We start from the raw sequence: 19,135 nt of genomic DNA on the forward strand, positions 1-19,135 counted from the left end.
ACTTGTAAAGGAAAGGTTTTATCAAATTGATATGAAAGCATTTATTCTTTGAAAATGTCCTTTTTGACATGTTTTTGCATGGTCTCTATACTTAGTACTTAATTGTGCTAACCCCTTTCTTTCCCTTTTTTGAACTAAAGTGTAGGGATTTGGAGAAGATGACATGTCATGGCTTTGATAGGTTTCTAAGTGTTGAAGATGAAGACTTGGTGAGTCCTCATAGATTCGAGGACAATACCCAATACGTTCTTTTATGTCTTTTAGTATTGTTTAAGTTGTGTACAGGATTAGTCCCGAAATTTGTACTCTAAAGTATTAGATGGTTTTGAGACATCATGTATAAAGTCTAGAAAGTCTTCCGCTTGCTATTGTTTTTTTTAATGAAATGTTTTCTTGGTAAAGAAAGTTTTTAAGTCCTTATGGTTTTAGTGTCTATGCGATGAATGAATGCTAAGAGGCTTGTATTAGACCTCTTCGAGGTCGAGTACGCCGGTTACGACTAGGGGGTGATCCCGGGTTGTGACAACGGACCCACTGAGCTCTCTCTTGATCAAAATTTGTCTGACTTTTCTGATCACATGTCCTCAATTGTTGTTGTCGAGATACCGTAAGTTCCGCAACTTGTGCTCCCCTAATGGTTGCCAGATTAACTTATCCTTGGAGCAAGGTTTCTCTCTGAGTTGACTTGGCTTTTTCTTCTTCGAACTCTGCTTGTTGTTGGGTTAGAGCGGCTCTAGCGAGATTTAAATTTGCTCTTAACTCCTGATTTTTAGCAAGGTAATCACGCAAAGCCAACTCGATTTTTATTTTCATCTTAGCCTCATGGTCTATTGGTTCTTTTACAGATCTCTCCGGGCTAACTTGTAATTGAGGTTGTTGCTCAAGCCAATTGGAGTATTCCGGATGAGTTTCTCCTATGTGTCGTTCTTTAACCATCGTTCCAATTCCCATGACTAAACAACCATCCCAAATTTTTTGGGCCAATCCTTCAGGAAGGGGAGCCTCTGGTCCAACTTCGGACATAAAATCTTTCATGTCCTCTGTGATAGGTAGAACTTGACGCCTGCCTAACTGACATAAAACCCGTAGCGGTACATATGGTTGCACACCCCTAAAACCCATCAATAATAAAAAACGGCGAACAGACGACATGTGTATGACTTCTACCCAAGGGAACCAAGGATAGTGCCAAGTGATATTATCTTCTGTTAGCGAGCGAAAATGTTCAACCCAAGCATTGACCCCTTCCGGACATCTGTATTTCTCTACCCTTTTGGCATGACTTGTAATGTAATCGCTTCGATCCTGAATGAACCTTGCCATCGTAAGAGGTCGGTAAAGATGTTCTACTATCAATAGTTGAAGCAAATATGTTGCATCCCTCGAAGAAACGTTTTCCTTTCTGGCATACAGTCAAAGCACGGTAGTTATCAGCCAAAATCATGGGGATGATAGTATAATTCTTTTTCTCAATTAATACATTCACTACCCCGGTCAAAAGAATATTAATCTTTTCGCCTCTCCTTGGAAAAACCATTGTTCCTAAAAAAGCTACCATAAAAGCAAAACGTCTATGCTCTTTCCATGTTTCAAAACTTCCCTTATTGTTGATTGTCCTTCTAGATTTCTTGAATCCGTCCTCCCTTCCATACCTATCATACAAAAACTCTAATGAGATCCAACCTTTGTCTAATGATTTTTCCCTGACTTTGCAATTTTTCAAGTGTTGAAAAAAATTGTTGATAGATATGCCCCTTGGGGCTATAAGCCTCTGATGATGTAACCTCACTTTAAACTCGGTAAAGCCAGCTATTTCCTCCAAGGTTGGGGTCATTTCAAAATTTGAGAAACGAAAAATATTGTTGGTGGGATCCTAAAAGGACAACAGTGCTTCGATCACATCTCTCTTAGGTTCCACTTGCATGATTCTAGTCAAGAAACCCAAATATTTGAATATTATGCCTTGTTCTATCAACCCCATATCATTCCACCATGCCCATAACTGCAAGTGAGTACAATCTACAACCTGAAGTGGTACGTTCGAATCTCTTTTCCTTTTCAGTTTTCCACAATCGAGATGAACTATGTTGTGCCTATGGAAAAAGATGCAGGGTCAAGAAACGCTCATATTTACGATACTTAATTTATGGACCTCTTATATTTGGGAAAGGGAAAAAAGATGTGTTAAACTTATATAAAATGACGCAAAGTATTTTTCAAATAAAGACTTTAAGAAAAGGTAAAATAAGCACTTGTATTTATAAAGTGAATACATTTTAAATGTTTGTCACTTGAAAAATCAGACCTAGAGCAATGTGGCCAATAAATATCTAATTTATTTGAAAATTTCTTTTGATAAAGAACTTATATTTCCTTAATCAAGTGTTTATTCTATGAGTGTGATTGAAAATATTTTCTAGTAAATGCACCTTCAAAATCAAGGTTTAAATAATAATTTCAACTAAATCTATTATTATGAGTGACTATCATGAATTTTAATTACTATTACTTGTAAATATATCAATGAAACGTTGAAGATGACACACTTTTAACAGGACTAATTAAAACTCCGAGCCAATATAACGGGTGATATATATGGCTTATCAAAAAAAATTTGTGTAAAAATAAGAAAAAATTAAAAAATTTGAAATTGACTTTGCCAAAAACTATTGGACATTCTAACCCATTATTAGGGATATATTGGTAGACACGCCTATATATTGTAGGGTAATTTTATTTTGAGAAAGAAATAGCTATATATATATATATATATATATATATATTATATTTCATTTTGATCCTTTTTTTCAAGAAAATACTATTAAAAATAATCATAATATATATGGATATTAAAGAATTTATTTTAGAAGTAACCTAAAGCAGGTCAACAATCAAGGTCTTCCACATGATTTTTTACAGTAACACATAAAATGCACATGTTGGTCAAGAAGAGGGTCTCCTGTCCTAGACGGACCCAACCCCTGTGTCGAGTCTCACTAAGTCAAATGCAAATTATACAAATAAGTGAAGTCTACTAGGGATACGCAGGTTTATGTTTCAGTTTACTAGGTTCGACCCTAAAGGAGATACGTATCTAGACTGGCTTACCCGAGTGGACAACTCGAGCCAAGGAGGGGCAACTTATCGGTAGCAGCGCTATTCTGACTTCATTACTGGTCCAACCCTGCCTAACATGTGTGACTAAAATCCTTCACTTGGTGCCCAAACACTCCAGCTTTATCTCAAAAGAAGGTGGGATGCATAATTACATTTCCTACTACCCTATTTTTAGAGAATCAGATGGTGCGGGAGAAGACAATTATTTACAATTCAACAATATCAAAGCAATAAATGAGAAGAAAGTGTTTTTGCGACCAGCGATAGGGTTTTTCCAATTTAAGTGACGTTATTGATTTAGGGACTATTTTATTTTGTTTCAGAGTCGCCACTTGAAATTGAGTTGTGGTGTTTCAAGTCACCTTTCGAATCCCTAATTAATAGAAAATGACTCTTTTAGCTTTGATCTACGAACCAGAAATTTGGGTAAGGAATTCTGTTGACCGAGGGGAAGGTATTAGGCATCCCTCGAGTCCCGTGGTTCTTACACGGTCGTTTTTATTAACTTATACTTATTTTTACTATTTTTGGATATATTGTGTCTACAGGCCATGGTTTGCTTATTTTTTAATAATTGAATTTTTATTAGTCTTAAACCGGATGCATAACTGCATTCTTGATCTTGACATTTGGAAACATAACTATCTTCCCCTCTCGAGTTCATCACCCCTAATAATCTCAATATACACCTGTTGATTTAAATTAACAAAATTAATTATTAAAATAATTTGGCCAAGGTGCGTGATCGCATACTTGAGTTTCTTAAGTATCTCAAAACGAAGTGGAACCACATTCTTAATTGAGATGAAATTTAATTATTCTTATTACTCATCTAACAAAAAATAAAAAAATTGTACGTTTTCCTTTTTCTTCCTTGGTTTTGTGCCTCCGTCCGTTTTCTAACCTTTTCTTAATATATATATATATATATATATATTATTTTATTTTATTTTTTTTATTATTATTATTTTTATTTTTTTTTTGCTGTTTTTTGGTTTTTTTTTTTATATATTCTTTTCCTTTGGTTTTGTTTCATTCTGTTTCTCTTTTCTTATTTTTTATTACGTTTTTGTTCCTTTCTTCTTCGTTTTTATGTGTCGTATATGTATCCAGGTAGTCTATATTGTTTTTTTTTTTTTTTATTTCTTGTTATTGATAAAAGAAAAAAAAATAATGAGCATTGTATATTAATCCAACATTTATTTTTCTCAAAATAATATTCAATAGCCTACTTTAGATGATAATTAACACTAGCATTAAACAAATTACAAATCAATTCTACCTCACGAATTCCTCATTCAATATTATCATAAACTATTTTACTAATTTAACGTATTTATCTAATAACGAAAGAGACAATATTTTAAACAGTTACATGCATATTTACAATAAAGTATCAATACTGAAAATAATAAGGAGAGAAAAGTAAGGTGTACTATCAGAATCAACTTTATGGACTATCTAATACATGGAATCATTCAAATAACTTTATTCATGCTTTAATTCACAAATAAATTTATTAAAAATAAGTAAAAAGAAATAGAATATGAATTTGTGTGTTAAAAATAGGAGCAAGAACGATATCACCAGATACAAGACATAAAGATCAAAATACGATACTATACAGAATTTATTCTAAATTTAACAATATACACATATTTACCGTATTTCAATATTTTAATGAAAAGATTGAACAAGCATAGAATTTGAGCCAATTCATAACATTGGAATTAAAATACTATATAATCATGAAAATCAAATTATAAAATAAATGTTAAATAGTACCTCTTGCGAAAATCAAACTCACGAACATAAAACAATCCTAATAGAAAACCACGAACTTGAAACCACGAAAGTACACCTCCAACTCAACCTTTATTTATGAGTGGAGAAAAATATGTATACTAAGAGGACGAATACGTATGTGTTGTACCCGTAGAGAAAGAAGTATGTTGCTGAAAATCTTTTTTCCCTTCTATTTTTCTTTGCTAATGATCTATCCTTTATTCTGGCATATGTGATATATATATATAGGACCAATGTTTCTCCTTTTTCTTTTTGCAGATTTTTTTTTGTACGTGTGTGAGTGGGTCTATTTTTGTTATTGACTTTTTCTTCCTCTAGTCGTGTGAAGTGGAGAGTTGTGAAGAAGTGGGAGTATGTGGAAGTTGAGAGGAAGTGAGAGTATAAGTTGCTGATGATTTTCTTTTCTTTTCTTATTTATTTTTTATTTTATTGAAAATAAGTCAAAAGCTTTTTTTTTGTTCTCCTTTTCCTTTTTTTTCTACGTGTAGTATGTTTTGGATAGGAGTAGGAGTGGGGTAGGTTTGTTAGATTATTTAGGTTATTTTTTATTTAATTTTAGTTTTATTCTACTTTTAAAAGAATAATATTTAACTACAAATAATAAATTATAATAACATATCAACTAATTATTTAAAATTAATAAAAATCTAAGAAAAAGTCAACTAGCTATATATATAAAAATAATTAAATAATACTAGCTTATTTATAAAAACTTAATTTCGAAATTAATGTAGATTTTTTGTAATCTTCCATTTCTTTTTAAACAATTGAAAATAAAACTTACCTTAAAAAGTGATTCTATTTTTATTGTTTTCAAATCTTTTAAAATAAACTTAGCAAAATAAGAGAAAAGTCAAAATATTTAATTTATATTTATAAAAATATTTCAGTTCTAAAAATGGTGTAAAATTTTAAGTTCGGTCAAAAATTACATGTCTACAGGGACGTAGCTTGTCAAGATGATAGAGCTCAGTGTTATGCCTTTTCGAGCAAGAATGAGGCAAAGGCATCTGACGCAGTGATCACATGTCCTATTCTTGTCTGTGACTGAATGGCTAATGTGTTATTTGATCTGGGTTCTACTTATTCATATGTATCCGTATAATTTGCCTCAGAATTTGCTATGATTTGTGATATACTTGATGCCCCCATCCATGTTTCTACCCCAGTTGGAAAGTCTGTCATAGTCACCCATGTCTATCGTGCTTGTCCTATTTTGTTTAAGGGTTTTCAGACTTGAGCTGATTTGGTGATTTTGGATATGACTGACTTTTATATAATCTTAGGCATGACTTAGTTGTCCCCCTATTATGTTGTGCTTAATTGTAATACTAAGTTTGTAACGCTAGAAATTTCGGGAAGGGATAAGTTAGAGTTGGAAGGGGTGTACAAGCCTAAGCAAGCTAAGATCATATCCTCCATTTGGGTAAGTAAACTGGTAGAGCAGAGTTGTTTGGATTATTTGGCTCATATTCATGATGTTGAGGTTGAGTCTCCATCTATTGAGTCAATTCCTGTGGTGTCAGAATTTAGAGAAGTGTTTCCTAATGATTTGCCTGGTATGCCTCCAGATAGGGATATAGACTTCTGCATTGATTTAGAACCTGATACTCGTCCTATTTCTATCCCTTCATATCGCATGGCTCCGACAGAATTAAGAGAGCTTAAGGCTCAAATCCAAGAACTTCTTGATAAAGGATTCATTCACCAAAGTGCTTCCCTATGGGGTGCTCCAGTTTTGTTTGTTAAGAAAAAAGATGGTAGTATGAGAATGTGTAAAGATTACCGACAATTGAATAGGGTCACTATTCGAAACAAGTAACCTTTGCCTCGAATAGATGATATTTTTGACCAATTGCAAGGTGCATCGGTCTTCTCTAAGATTGATCTAAGGTATGTGTGCCCAAGGCGTTTAGAACCCGCTATGGGCACTATGAATTTCTGGTTATGTCTTTTGGTTTTACTAATGCGCCTGCAGCTTTCATGAGTTTGATGAATAGGGTGTTCAAGCCATTTCTTGACTCGTTTGTTAGTCTTTATTGATGACATTTTGGTCTATTCTAAAAGCGAAGAAGAGCATGCCGACCATCTTTGTATTGTTCTAGGTGTTCTTGGGAAACAAAGGTTGTATGCAAAATTTTCTAAGTGTGAATTTTGGTTGACTTTTGTTGCATTTTTGGGACATGTAGTGTCAAAAGAAGGGGTAATGGTAGATCCCCAAAAGATTGAAGCGGTTAAGAATTGGGTTGGGCCTAGCTCTGTGATGGAAGATAGGAGTTTTGTGGGGCTTGCTAGCTACTATCATCGATTTGCGAAAAAATTTTCTTCCATTGCCACTTACTTGACAAATTTAACCAAAAAGGAGATACCATTTGAATGGATTGAAAAATATGAGAAGAGCTTTCAAAAGCTCAAGATTCTCTTGACCACAACACCTATTCTAGCATTATCAGTTGAAGGTAAAGATTTTATTATTTATTGTGATGCTTCACATTCTGGTTTGGGTGCTGTGTTGGTGTATGATAAGAATGTTATAGCTTATGCATCGCGTCAATTGAAGGTGCATGAGAGAAATTACTCAACGCATGATTTGGAGTTGGCAGCGGTAGTGCTTGCTCTTAAGATCTGGCGACATTACCTCTATGGTGTTAAGTGTGAGGTATTTACTGATCATCGTAGTTTGCAGCATGTGTTCACTCAAAAGGATCTGAATTTAAGACAGCGAAGGCGGATGGAGTTACTCAAGGATTATGATGTGACCATTCAATACCATCAGGATAAGGTTAATGTTGTGGCGGACGTGTTGAGTCGAAATGCGGTGAGTATGGTAGTCTAGCTTGCTTGAGTGTAACTAAGTGACCTTTGGCTAGGGAAATTCAAACCTTAGAGTCTAATTTCATGCAGTTAGGCATCTCATAAAGAAGTGGGGTGTTAGCTATCATTGAGGTTAGGGCCATGTTCATTGAAGAGATCAAGGCCAAATAATTTGAGGATGAAAATTTAAACGAACTCAAGAAGAAGACTGCGATTGGTAAGGCACAAGAGACCACTCTTGATGCGGAAGGTGTGCTCAGTTTAAAAGGAAGGATTTGTGTTCCTCGAGTTGATGACTTGATTCAATAATTGTTGATAGAATCTCATGGTTCGCGATATTCCATTCATCCGGGTGTGATCAAGATGTACTGAGATTTGAAGCGAATTTATTGGTGGCCAGGCATGAAGAAGGATATAGCAGAGTTTGTGGCTAAGTGTCAAAATTGACAACAAGTGAAGTATGAACACCAAAGGCCTGCAGGTTTACTTCAGAGAATGCCAATTCTGGAATGAAAGTGGGAGAGGATAGCCATGGATTTTGTGGTTGATCTTCGCAAGACTTTGGGGAAGTTTGATTCTATTTGGGTAGTGGTTGATAGATTTACTAAGTTAGCCCATTTTATTCCGGTAAGAATAGATTATAATTCTAAAAAATTGGCTAAGGTGTATGTGAAAGAGATAGTGAAGTTGCATGAGGTGCCCCTCTCTATCATCTCAGACCGTGATACCCAATTCACATCCAAGTTTTGGAGGAAATTGCATGATGAATTGGGTACACAACTCACTTTTAGTACAGCCTTCCATCCACAGACGGACGGGCAGCTGAAAAGGATTATTCAAGTGTTAGAGGACATATTGAGGGCATGTGTGTTTGATTTTGGAGGGTATTGGAACAAGTTCTTACATTTGTGTGAGTCCTCTTACAATAATAGCTATCACTCCAGCATTTATATGGCACCATTTGAGGAACTTTATGGGAGGGGATGTAGATCTCTCATAGGATAGTTTGAGGATGGAGATGTGAAACCTTTAGGGGTTTACTTAGTGAAGGATGCTCAAGATAACGTGAGGAGCATCCAAACTAAACTCTTAGCAGCCCAGAGTAGACAGAAGAAGTATGCAGACCATAAGGTAAAAGTTATGGCTTTTCAAACTGGTGAGAATGTTCTTCTTAAGGTATCACCCATGAAAGGGGTGATGAGATTTGGCAAGAAGGGCAAGCTAAGTCTGTGATACATTGGTCCCTTTGAGGTTCTTGAATGTGTAGGGCCAGTGGCTTATAGATTGGTTTTACCTCCTAATCTATCGGGAGTTCATTCAGTATTTCATGTGTCCATGTTGAAGAGATATCATGGTGAAGGAGATTATATGATTAAGTGGGACTCAATTGTGTTAGACAAAGACCTCCAATATGAGGAGGAACCGGTTGCAAATCTTTATGGTGATGTGCGTAAGTTGAGGACCAAGGATATTAAGTCTGTGAAGGTCCAATGGAAGTATCGTCCAGTTGAGAAAGCTACTTGGGAAATCGAGAAGGACATGTGAGACAAGTATCCCCAATGGTTCGTAGATTCAGGTACAACTCCATTCTTTCTTTAGCCTATTTTTCCTAAGTTTTGTCACTCGGGGACGAGTGATGGGTAAATAGGTATCTATTGTAACGATCGGGTTTCGTCGTTATAGAAAAGCCACAAGGGAAAAATTTTGGGGCATAAAACTTTTTCGTAGTAACTTCAAATTTCTCAACTTAGTCCAAATTTGGACAAAATCAGAGTCATTAAAGTCTAGGGAAATCTGGTAGCAATTAGTTGATTTAATTATGAATTTGATCACCTGAGTAGATAGCTAAGTCGTTAAGGAATTTGTACGACGTTACGAAATTGAATTCGGGCGAGTAGAACTCCCAGAATTGATCTTAGCGTGAACGGGTATTTTCTGAGTGTAGTTGGTTGAAGGTGTGTTGTGAAATGAGGGTCTTGGAATTATTAAAATAGCTCACTGATTCCGTGCAAGCCGCTGAGGCGGGATTTCTGCCCCCCAGGGTGGGGCCGTTGTAGCGGGGTGAGTGTCGCCTTGGCGGGGCAGACGCAACTTAAAGTCGGAAATAAACCCCAATAACGTTTTATTCTGCAACTTTTGAGCTTGAGAGCTAAGGAACGAACCCAGGGGTTTTCTTGATAGTTTTCCACCATTCTTGAGACTAAAGGTAAGATTTTAACTCCCCGAATTCATTTTTCGATCCGTAGAACGTAGTCTAATTGGTAATTATCGATGGGAAATAGTTTTGATCTGACAATTATGGTGGAAAATTTTCTAATTTGGGTAGTGGGATCATGGGTATGATCTAGGGTTGTTAGAATTGTTAGTAATCCGAGTAATTAGTGATTGTTTATTGATTCCTGTATTATATTGATTGTTTGTAGACCAAGAACAAGAGGAACAAATCCGAAAAGGGAAGAAAGTTTCTTAGGGTTTCAAGCTTGTTTCGAGGTAGGTGATGGTTGTTGTTCTACGATTGTGTGATATATGTTTATTCTTGCTTCATTATGATACATGTATGTATGCGAATGTTGCATTATTGATCACATTAATTGCAAATGAGGATATATGAATGATGAATGACATGAATCATAACTTGATTGTAAGATTATGAGAATGTACTTTGTGATTGTGATTGTGGCTTGTTGAATGGATCGGGTTATGCGTTCCGACACACTAACTTGGATCGGTTACCACGTTCCGGCATAATTATGAGATCGGTTGGCACGTTCTGGTATAATCATTGTATCGGGTACCACGTTCTGGTATGCTAACTGTTTGGATTTGGATTCCATGAGAGGATCAATGATTTGACATAATTGTGTATCTTGAGAAATGTGAAATTGTGTATTGTTTGTAAATGTTGATAATCTTGTATATGTTCGATAGTATGCATGTGATCATATTGTTGTAATGACTTATGTATGTTGCACTTAGTGTGATAGCCGCATGATCCTACTAGTACACTCTGGTTGTGTACTGATACTGCACTTGCTCTTTTTTTGTTGAGTACAGGCATCTTCAGGCGGCTATTGACAGGCCTCACTTAGAATATCAGTGATCGTTGATCGAATTCAAGGGTGAGCCAGTTCTTTCATCTGCCATAAGTTCTCCTTTCGTCTATGTCCACATTTCAGACTTAGACTTTTCTAGTTAGTTATTAGTTAATTAGTTTGGGGTCGTAACCCTTCTTTTTAGACTTATGGATCTTATTAGATGTTTTGGTACATTGACTTTTAGGTTCTAGGTGTTATTTCCGCATTGTTTAGTTGTTAGATCTTTTGGAAATTTATGGGAACTTCAGTTTTTAGCTATTTGACTTGCTTCTGTAACTTAAATGCGTTAGTTTTTGTTTTAGTTGCTTGGTTTGGGTTGTAGTAGTGATTCTCCCACCGGAGGGTTAGTGTGGGTGTCAATCACGATGTTCTGGGTCGTGACAACTTTTATGACTAAAAGGATTTATCCTAATTAATAAGGGCAAAAATAAAGAGTAATGTATAATTTATGTCATAATCTTCCTTTCTTAAAGGGTACGAAACACCTCAGTCCCCAATAATCTTCAATTATTTTAAAATGGAAAGAGTAATATATTTTTATGTACTGTTTATTTAATATTTCTTTTATATTTTATCTTGAGATTTGAGAATATTGCCTTTTGATTACTTATTTTTACGTCTAGAAAACTTAAAAAGCTAGAAATATAAGATTTTGATGTACATTTCACAGAATGAGTTCGATTTTTCTTAAAATTCTTTTCTCTCTTTACATTCTTTTTAAAAAAACACAACTTCTTTTTTTTCAAATTGCATATATTATACAAGATTTTATATCGAAGATTAAAAATTCTTGAATAATGAAAAATCATAGTAAACTGTATAATCAAAGTGTTAATAATATATTCTACTAAAATTTGAATTTTTTTTAAAAAAGTTAATATTCAAAAGTTCAGTCAGATAATTCACTTGTAAATAATATTAAACAAAACTCATTAAGTAGTATTTACGGACAAATTTAATTAGTGAAATAAATATTAGGGAAAAAATCTGAAATTTGACCGAAATTGCAGTAACAATCCCAAACTTTGGCTAGGACCTATTACCTGCCTACACTTTTTAATAGTGTATTTTAGAGATATTTAAGTGCCCACGTGAACAAGTTACTATTTATAATGATGCAATATTTATGATGTTCACATGGACACTTATATATCTTTAAAATACACTATTAAATAGTGTAGGGGGTAATAGGTCCTGCCTAAAGTTTGGAATTGTTACATCAATTTTGGTCAAAGTTCAGATATAATTCGTACCATTTTCCCTAAATATTATGATATTAAGGACCGTTTGGTTATGGTATAAGAGGCATGCTATTCATGTTTAAAAAGTTGTATTAGTTTTATTATGTTTGATAAAAGTTTTGTATTGGGTTGAAAAGTCAACATGACTTATACTATATTTGGTTGATAGGTTTCTAAATATGGTATAAAAGTTATTCATGTATTAATTGTATATGGTGTTTGGTTGTGTTTTTTGTAAATGCCTACATAACTTGAGAGAAAATCTATGTAAAAGTTATGCAGGATAGAAGGTGGAATAAGTTTTATGGGTATTAGTTATATATGTATTAACATGATAAATTACACATTTATCCCTATTAATTTATTTTTAATTTTTTTTTTTTTGAAAACATCACATAATTATTCTATTTTCCCAACTATTTTTGTTTCTTACTTCTTTTTGTATACAAACGACATTTTATTTGTTTTCATTTAAAATCAAAATATAAATATTTTATTAATATTATGAATCGAAATGTATAACTTTGATACTGCATATGTTGATTATATATTCGCATTATATATTACTAAATACAATAAAGCCTCACCAAATTAATACTCAGTAAATTAATAATCTCTCTACAATAATATATTTCTTCGGTCCCGACTTGAGCCAATGAAAAAAATTATTTATTTTGATGAGATAATAAGATAATATATTTTCAGAAGATCCCTATATAAATATATGGTTCCATTAATATTATAAATTAATAATTATTTAAAAGTACAAATATATCTAAGACAATTTAGTGAAATGTGATTCTATTGTGCTTTGTTTTTTTGTTAAACCCTAAATCTAGTTAAGTTCATCTCTAACTTTTCTTATTGCATCCAAACATTCTGGTGTTGTGTTTTTGAACTGCACCATAAAATTGTGAAGAATTCTAGATACGATAAGTGTTTCCTTACGCATAACTGGTTCCAAAAGTATTGTATCATCTACAACTTCATCATCAACATTGATTTTTATGGTATCCACAATTTCTTCTAAGCTCTAGATCGCTGAATATTTATCATTTTTACCTGGATAATCCAATAGGTTAGTGACGTCCATTTTATCGCGGTAACTAAGATCATTAATCATGACCTCAAGTTTATGCATGACGTTTTTACATGTGGGTTTATTCAAAGTCTTTGAGATTTCATCCTCCAAACAAATTTTGCAATGTCGAAAATAATTTATTGTTGTCTCTTGCTGAACATTTGTCATCCAAGCTAGGATTGCAAAATTGATAGCATACAAAACATTAATCTTTCATGGATCAGTTTCATGTCCCATTTCATAGCCTTTTATGTCCCACTTCATAGCCTTTTAATATCATATGATAAAATATGTTCTGATAATACATCTTGAAAGCTCTTATTATCCCAGGATCACAAGGTTGAGTCTCAAAACACTCTATCAATTAATAATTAATAATTAATCCATTAAATAATACCTCTACAAAATAATAATATTTGACGGTCCCAACTATATTAATTTAGTGAGATTTTAGTGTATATCCACATATTTAACTATCATGTATTAATTTTTTTATTTAGAATGTGAATTTATATATATATATATATATATATATATATATATTAGGTATCCTAAAATGTACAAACAACACGTACAACATATTGATAGATATTTACATTATATAAAATAGGATAGTATAATGTACTTGAAATATATTAATAGTATTTTATTTTTATAAGCTTTAAACATTTTTAGAAAAAAACAAAAATAAGAAAAAATTAGAATTCCTAGTTAATTATGGAGAAAATTCCTTTCTTTATTCTTTTTAAGGGAGAATATATACTATTTGCTTGCTTATTTATTTGTAAATAATATATATTAATTTATATTAAATTAAATATTCAATAGTTAATAATTCATATAATGTAATCTCTACATAACTAAATAATACCTACATAACTAATGCATGCATAACTAATACTCGCATAACTAATACCTACATAACTAATACCTACATAAATAATACGCACATAACTAATACCCACATAACTAAACCCTGCATAACCAGTACATACATAACTAAACCTTGCATAACTAATACCTACCTAACAAAACCCTGCATAATTAATACCTACCTAACAAAACCCTGCATAATTAATACCTACATAACTCTAACCAGTAACCAAGCGGCCCCTTAGTGTATAATAAGAAGTGTGATTACTACTGCCTTCTCTTTGTTGGTCTAATTATTTCTTTATTCATGAGAATGATGTTAATTTTATCCTACAAACGTGCAATGGGACGGACACTTTGTAGCAGTGTGTTTGGCATATTGTTTGAGATGTTGAGAAGAAACGAAAAATTGAGCTTTTGTTGTTTGAGTAAATGGATCAATAACCTGATTGTTAAAATTGAACAGGTGGAGAGGAAGCAAATAACATAAACTGTTATAATTCTTCAGTACTAAGAAAACATACCTAGTTAAGTGATTTTAATTTCAGAGCATTCAGTCCTTTTATTCATCAATAAAATTGTTAGAAAAATTCTTTTACAAATACATACACTACAAATTTAATGAAAGAAAAAAAATCTATCTATATATATATATATAAGTTGATGATAAGTAAAACAAATTATTAATTATTATGTTTGGTTTAACATAGATTTTTCTGCTAAAGAAATAAAAGTTTACACAATATAAATGTAAATAAAACTAAACGTAATAATAAGTATAAAAAATATAAAAAAGAGAAAAAAAAGACGAAACATCGATCCAATTATATACCAACGAAAAGTCACTACAGGCGGTGCACAAATTTAAATAAAATGTATAATAGGTGTTTATAATAAAATTTATATTGGATAAATAAAAATATTACTTATTTAAAAATACTATTAAAATTTAAAAACTTATGATATAATACTCTATAAATGAATTGTGAACTAAATAATTTAAGTTTATCTTGATGAACGCAAATATTTTTTTAAATTAATATGCTGAATATATAAAAGGGAGAAAAAACATTATCTAACTAATTCAATATAAAATTTATTTATTGTCTACGACTAAACAAATAAAAATGTAATAAATGATACTTCTTCCGTCTCATTTTATGTGAGACACTTTAACTTGACACGGACTTTAAGAAAAATGGAAAGACTCTAAAATATTTCAAAAATACCCTTATTAATAAGCCTAAATTATTAGATAAAACAAATAGTCATACATATGACATTGGATAAAAAAAATTTATGACTTTTCTCTCTCCTCATAAGTTAATGTGAGATCACTCATTAATGTAAATCAAAAAAGTCCAATATACTCATTTCTTTCTCTTCTTTCTACTGCATTCTCCATTCTCCATTCTCTCTTCCTTAGTCTTTCAATGAAGAAGGTAGACTCGAAAATGTAACGACATGTTTCCCTCGTTATAGAAATGCCAACGGGAAAAAAAATTGGGGCCTGAAACCTTTTTCGTAGTATTTGAATTTTCCCAACCTAGTTCAGATTTGGACGAAATCAGAGTCATTAAGGTGTAGGAAAATCTGGTAACAATCGGGTGAATTATTTATGATTTCGATTTCATGAGTAGTTATATAACTCGTTAAGGAATCCGTACGACTTTACTGAATTGAATTTGGGCGAGTAGAACTCCCGGAATCGATCTTAGTGTTAAGGGTATTTTTTGAACGTCGTTGGTTAGAGGTGTGTTATGAAATGGGGATCTTAAAATTCTTTAAATAACTCACTTGTTCATGCAAGCCGCCTTGGCGGGGGGTTTTGCCGCTCTAGCGGGGACGCTACAGCGGGTTGAGGGAAGTTTTGGCGGGTTCAACGTGACTTAAAGTCGTAAATACACCCACCTAAATGACCTTATTTTGCACTTTTCAATTTTTAGAACTAAGGAACGAACCCTAGGCGACTCCTAACAGTTTTCCACCATTCTTGAGGCTAAAGGCAAGCTTTTCATTTCCCGAATCCATTTTTCGACTCGTAGAACGTAATAGAATGAGTAATTAATGATGGGGGAGGGTTTTGATGCAGATTCTATGGTGGAAACAACACTATTTTGGATACTTGGGATCATGGGTTTGATCGAGAGTTCATAGAATTGTTAGCAATTTCGGTAATTAATGATTGTTTATTGATTCACGTATTGTATTGATTGTTTGTAGACCAAGAACAAGCAGAACGAATTCGGAAAGGAAATGATCAAGTTTCTTATGGCTTTAAGCTAAGTTCGAGGTAGGTGATGGTTGTGATTCTATGATTGTGTGATGTATGTTTGTTCTTGCTTTATTATGATACATATATGTATATGAATATTGCATTATTAATTACACTTATTGTAAATGAGATAGATGAATGATGATTTCCATGAATCATGACTTAAATGTATGATCTTGAGGATGTACTTGTGATTCTGATTGTGGTGTGTTGAATGGATCGGTTGGCACGTTCCGACATAACTAACTTGGATCGGTTGCCACATTTTGGCATAATTATGGGATCGGTTGCCACGTTCCAGCATAATCATTGGATCGGGTACCACATTCTGGTATGCTAACTGTTTGGGTTTGGGTTCAATGAGAGGATCAATGATTTGATATAATTGTGTATCTTAAGAAATGTGAAGTTGTTCGTTGTTACTAAATATGGATAGTATTGTATATGTTTGATATATGCATGTGATTATATTGTTGTGATGACTTATATATATTGCACTTAGTGGGATAGCCGCGTGATTCTACCAGTACACATTGGTTGTGTACAAATACTACACTTGCTCTTATTTTTGTTGAGTATAGGCCATCTTGAAGAGCCTACTGACAGACCTCGGTTAGGAGATCAATGATCGTTCGAATTCAAGGGTGAGTCAATTCTTCCGGGCTGCCATGGGTTCTGTTTCATCTATGTCCACCATTTTCGGACTTAGACTATGTTCTAGTTAGTTGATTAGATCATTAGATTGGGTTGCATCCCTTTTTGTTTAGACTTGTTGAACTTTAGATGTTCTGGTACATTGACTTTCAGGTTCTAGGTTATTTCTTCCGCATTGTTTAGTTTGTTGTTAGACTTTTGTTGGAGTTTATGGGAACTCCCTAATTTTTTCCTTAGTACTTAACTTCTTTCATATACTTAAATTCCTTAGTTTTTAGATTAGTTGCTTTGTTTGGGTTGTATTAGTCGTTCTCCCATCGGAGAGTTAGTGTAGGTACCAATCACAACGGTCGGGGTCGTGACAAAGTTGGTATCAGGGCCTAGGTCCGTTGATCTCGATGTACCAAAACGAGTCTAGTAGAGTCTCGCGGAACTATACGGGGACACCTTTACTTTTCTTCGAGAGGCTATACGACTTTAGGAAATCTCTATGTTTTCTATTGTCTCCTTTTGTGCTATGACTTGATTCCAATTGGTATCTGACGATTCAAATTGGTATCTAAACTCATTCACTCTTCTATTCGCAGATGGTTAATATTAGATTCAACGACGTTAGGCCTGTAGCTCCCGTCAATGCTCTAGCTGAGGAATCTACAGCGAGAGGTCGCGGTCGAGGCAGGGGTAGAAGAAGAGCTAGGGGTAGAGGCCGTGGAAAAGTAGCGCCTGCTGGAAATAGAGCTCCCGTGAATGTGAACCCTCTTGCGCATCATGAAGAGATTGAAGAGCAAAATGTTGATGTTGAGAATGTTAAGGATATGGGACAAGAGGAAGAGGTGTAGGCTAAGACTACCGATGTTTCCCCCATAGACCCAGTGTTAGCTTGACAAATTATGTCACTCTTGAAAGGGTTGGTTGGTCCTGGAGTGCTTCCTTCTGCTCAAGCAACTCAAGCTCCTACTAACCCTCCTATTGCTAGCACGCACCCAAGGTGAGTGGGACTGGAGGTAATGATGATTTCTTCCGTCCTTTGTTGGGTTCTATAATGACTGGTAATGAGCATGGAATGTTGACTAAGATTTTGAAGCTAAAGCCTCCTGTGTTTCTTGGTTCTGAGAATGAGGATGCTTATGAGTTTATCTTAGATTGCTATGAGAGGCTTCATAAGTTGGGAATTGTCCATCAACATGGGGTTGAGTTCGTGTCCTCTCAACTTCAAGGTGAGAGCTTATATGGAATGCAGATATTCTACTTTACCTCCACTTACTTGGACTCAATTTCATGCTCTGTTTCTAGAGAAGTATGTGCCTAGGACCTTGAGGGAGCGCAACAAGGATAAGTTCATGGTTTTGGAGCAGGGTGGTATGACTATGGCTTCTTATGAAGCCAAGTTCCATGGTTTGTCTAGATATGCTACTCAATTGGTGACTACTGAGGAGGAGAGAATCCGGTGATTTATTAGGGGACTAAATTCTGAGTTGCAAGTATTATTTGTTCATATGACTTCTGCAGAGAGGAGCTTCAATGAGGTAACAGACTATGTTAATAAAGTGGAGGGGGTGAGGCGAGACGGTCAAGCTAAGCTATGGGCAAAAAAGGCCAAGAACTCGAGTAAATTTCAAGGTTCTTATTCCAAGGGGTTCGGAAGACCAACACTTGCAGCCAAGCCAATTCAGTCTGCTATGCCCGCCTCTGCAGGTAGTTACTCGCAAACTCCATCTCATAATTTTCAGGATAGCCAGGGAGTCACGCCTTCAACAGGCTGTAGACCATCTTTTGATCGTACTTTCTACAACTGTGGTGAACCAGGGCATATGAGGTGAGATTGTCCCCACCCAAGTGTGTTAGATTCCGCGCAACAACAGTCTAGAGAAGTGGTACCCGCGGGGAATGGTAATAATGGTAGAGGACGTCCACAAGGTGAGCAAGGGGGTAATCAGCGAGGTCGTGGAGGTAGAGGAAATGGTAATACAGGCAGGGGTAACGCCCAACGAGGGAAGTGAATTGTCAAGATGATAAGGCTTAGTGTTATGCATTTTCGAGCAAGAATGAGGCAGAGGCGTCTGGCGCAATGATCACATGTACTATTCTTGTCTGTGACCGGATGGCTAATGTGTTGTTTGATCCAGGTTCTACTTTTTCTTATGTCTCCGTGCGATTTGCCTCAAAGTTTGATATGATT

The 19,135-nt window shown here is 34.3% G+C and overlaps 1 pseudogene; it reads right to left on the reverse strand.

Annotated features, from left to right (window-relative positions):
• Positions 1-19,135, reverse strand: part of LOC125858952 (uncharacterized) — a 94,803-nt pseudogene that overhangs the window by 5,668 nt on the left and 70,000 nt on the right.

Source organism: Solanum stenotomum, chromosome 3 (assembly GCF_019186545.1).
Source record: "Solanum stenotomum isolate F172 chromosome 3, ASM1918654v1, whole genome shotgun sequence".
Classification (NCBI taxonomy): domain Eukaryota; kingdom Viridiplantae; phylum Streptophyta; class Magnoliopsida; order Solanales; family Solanaceae; genus Solanum; species Solanum stenotomum.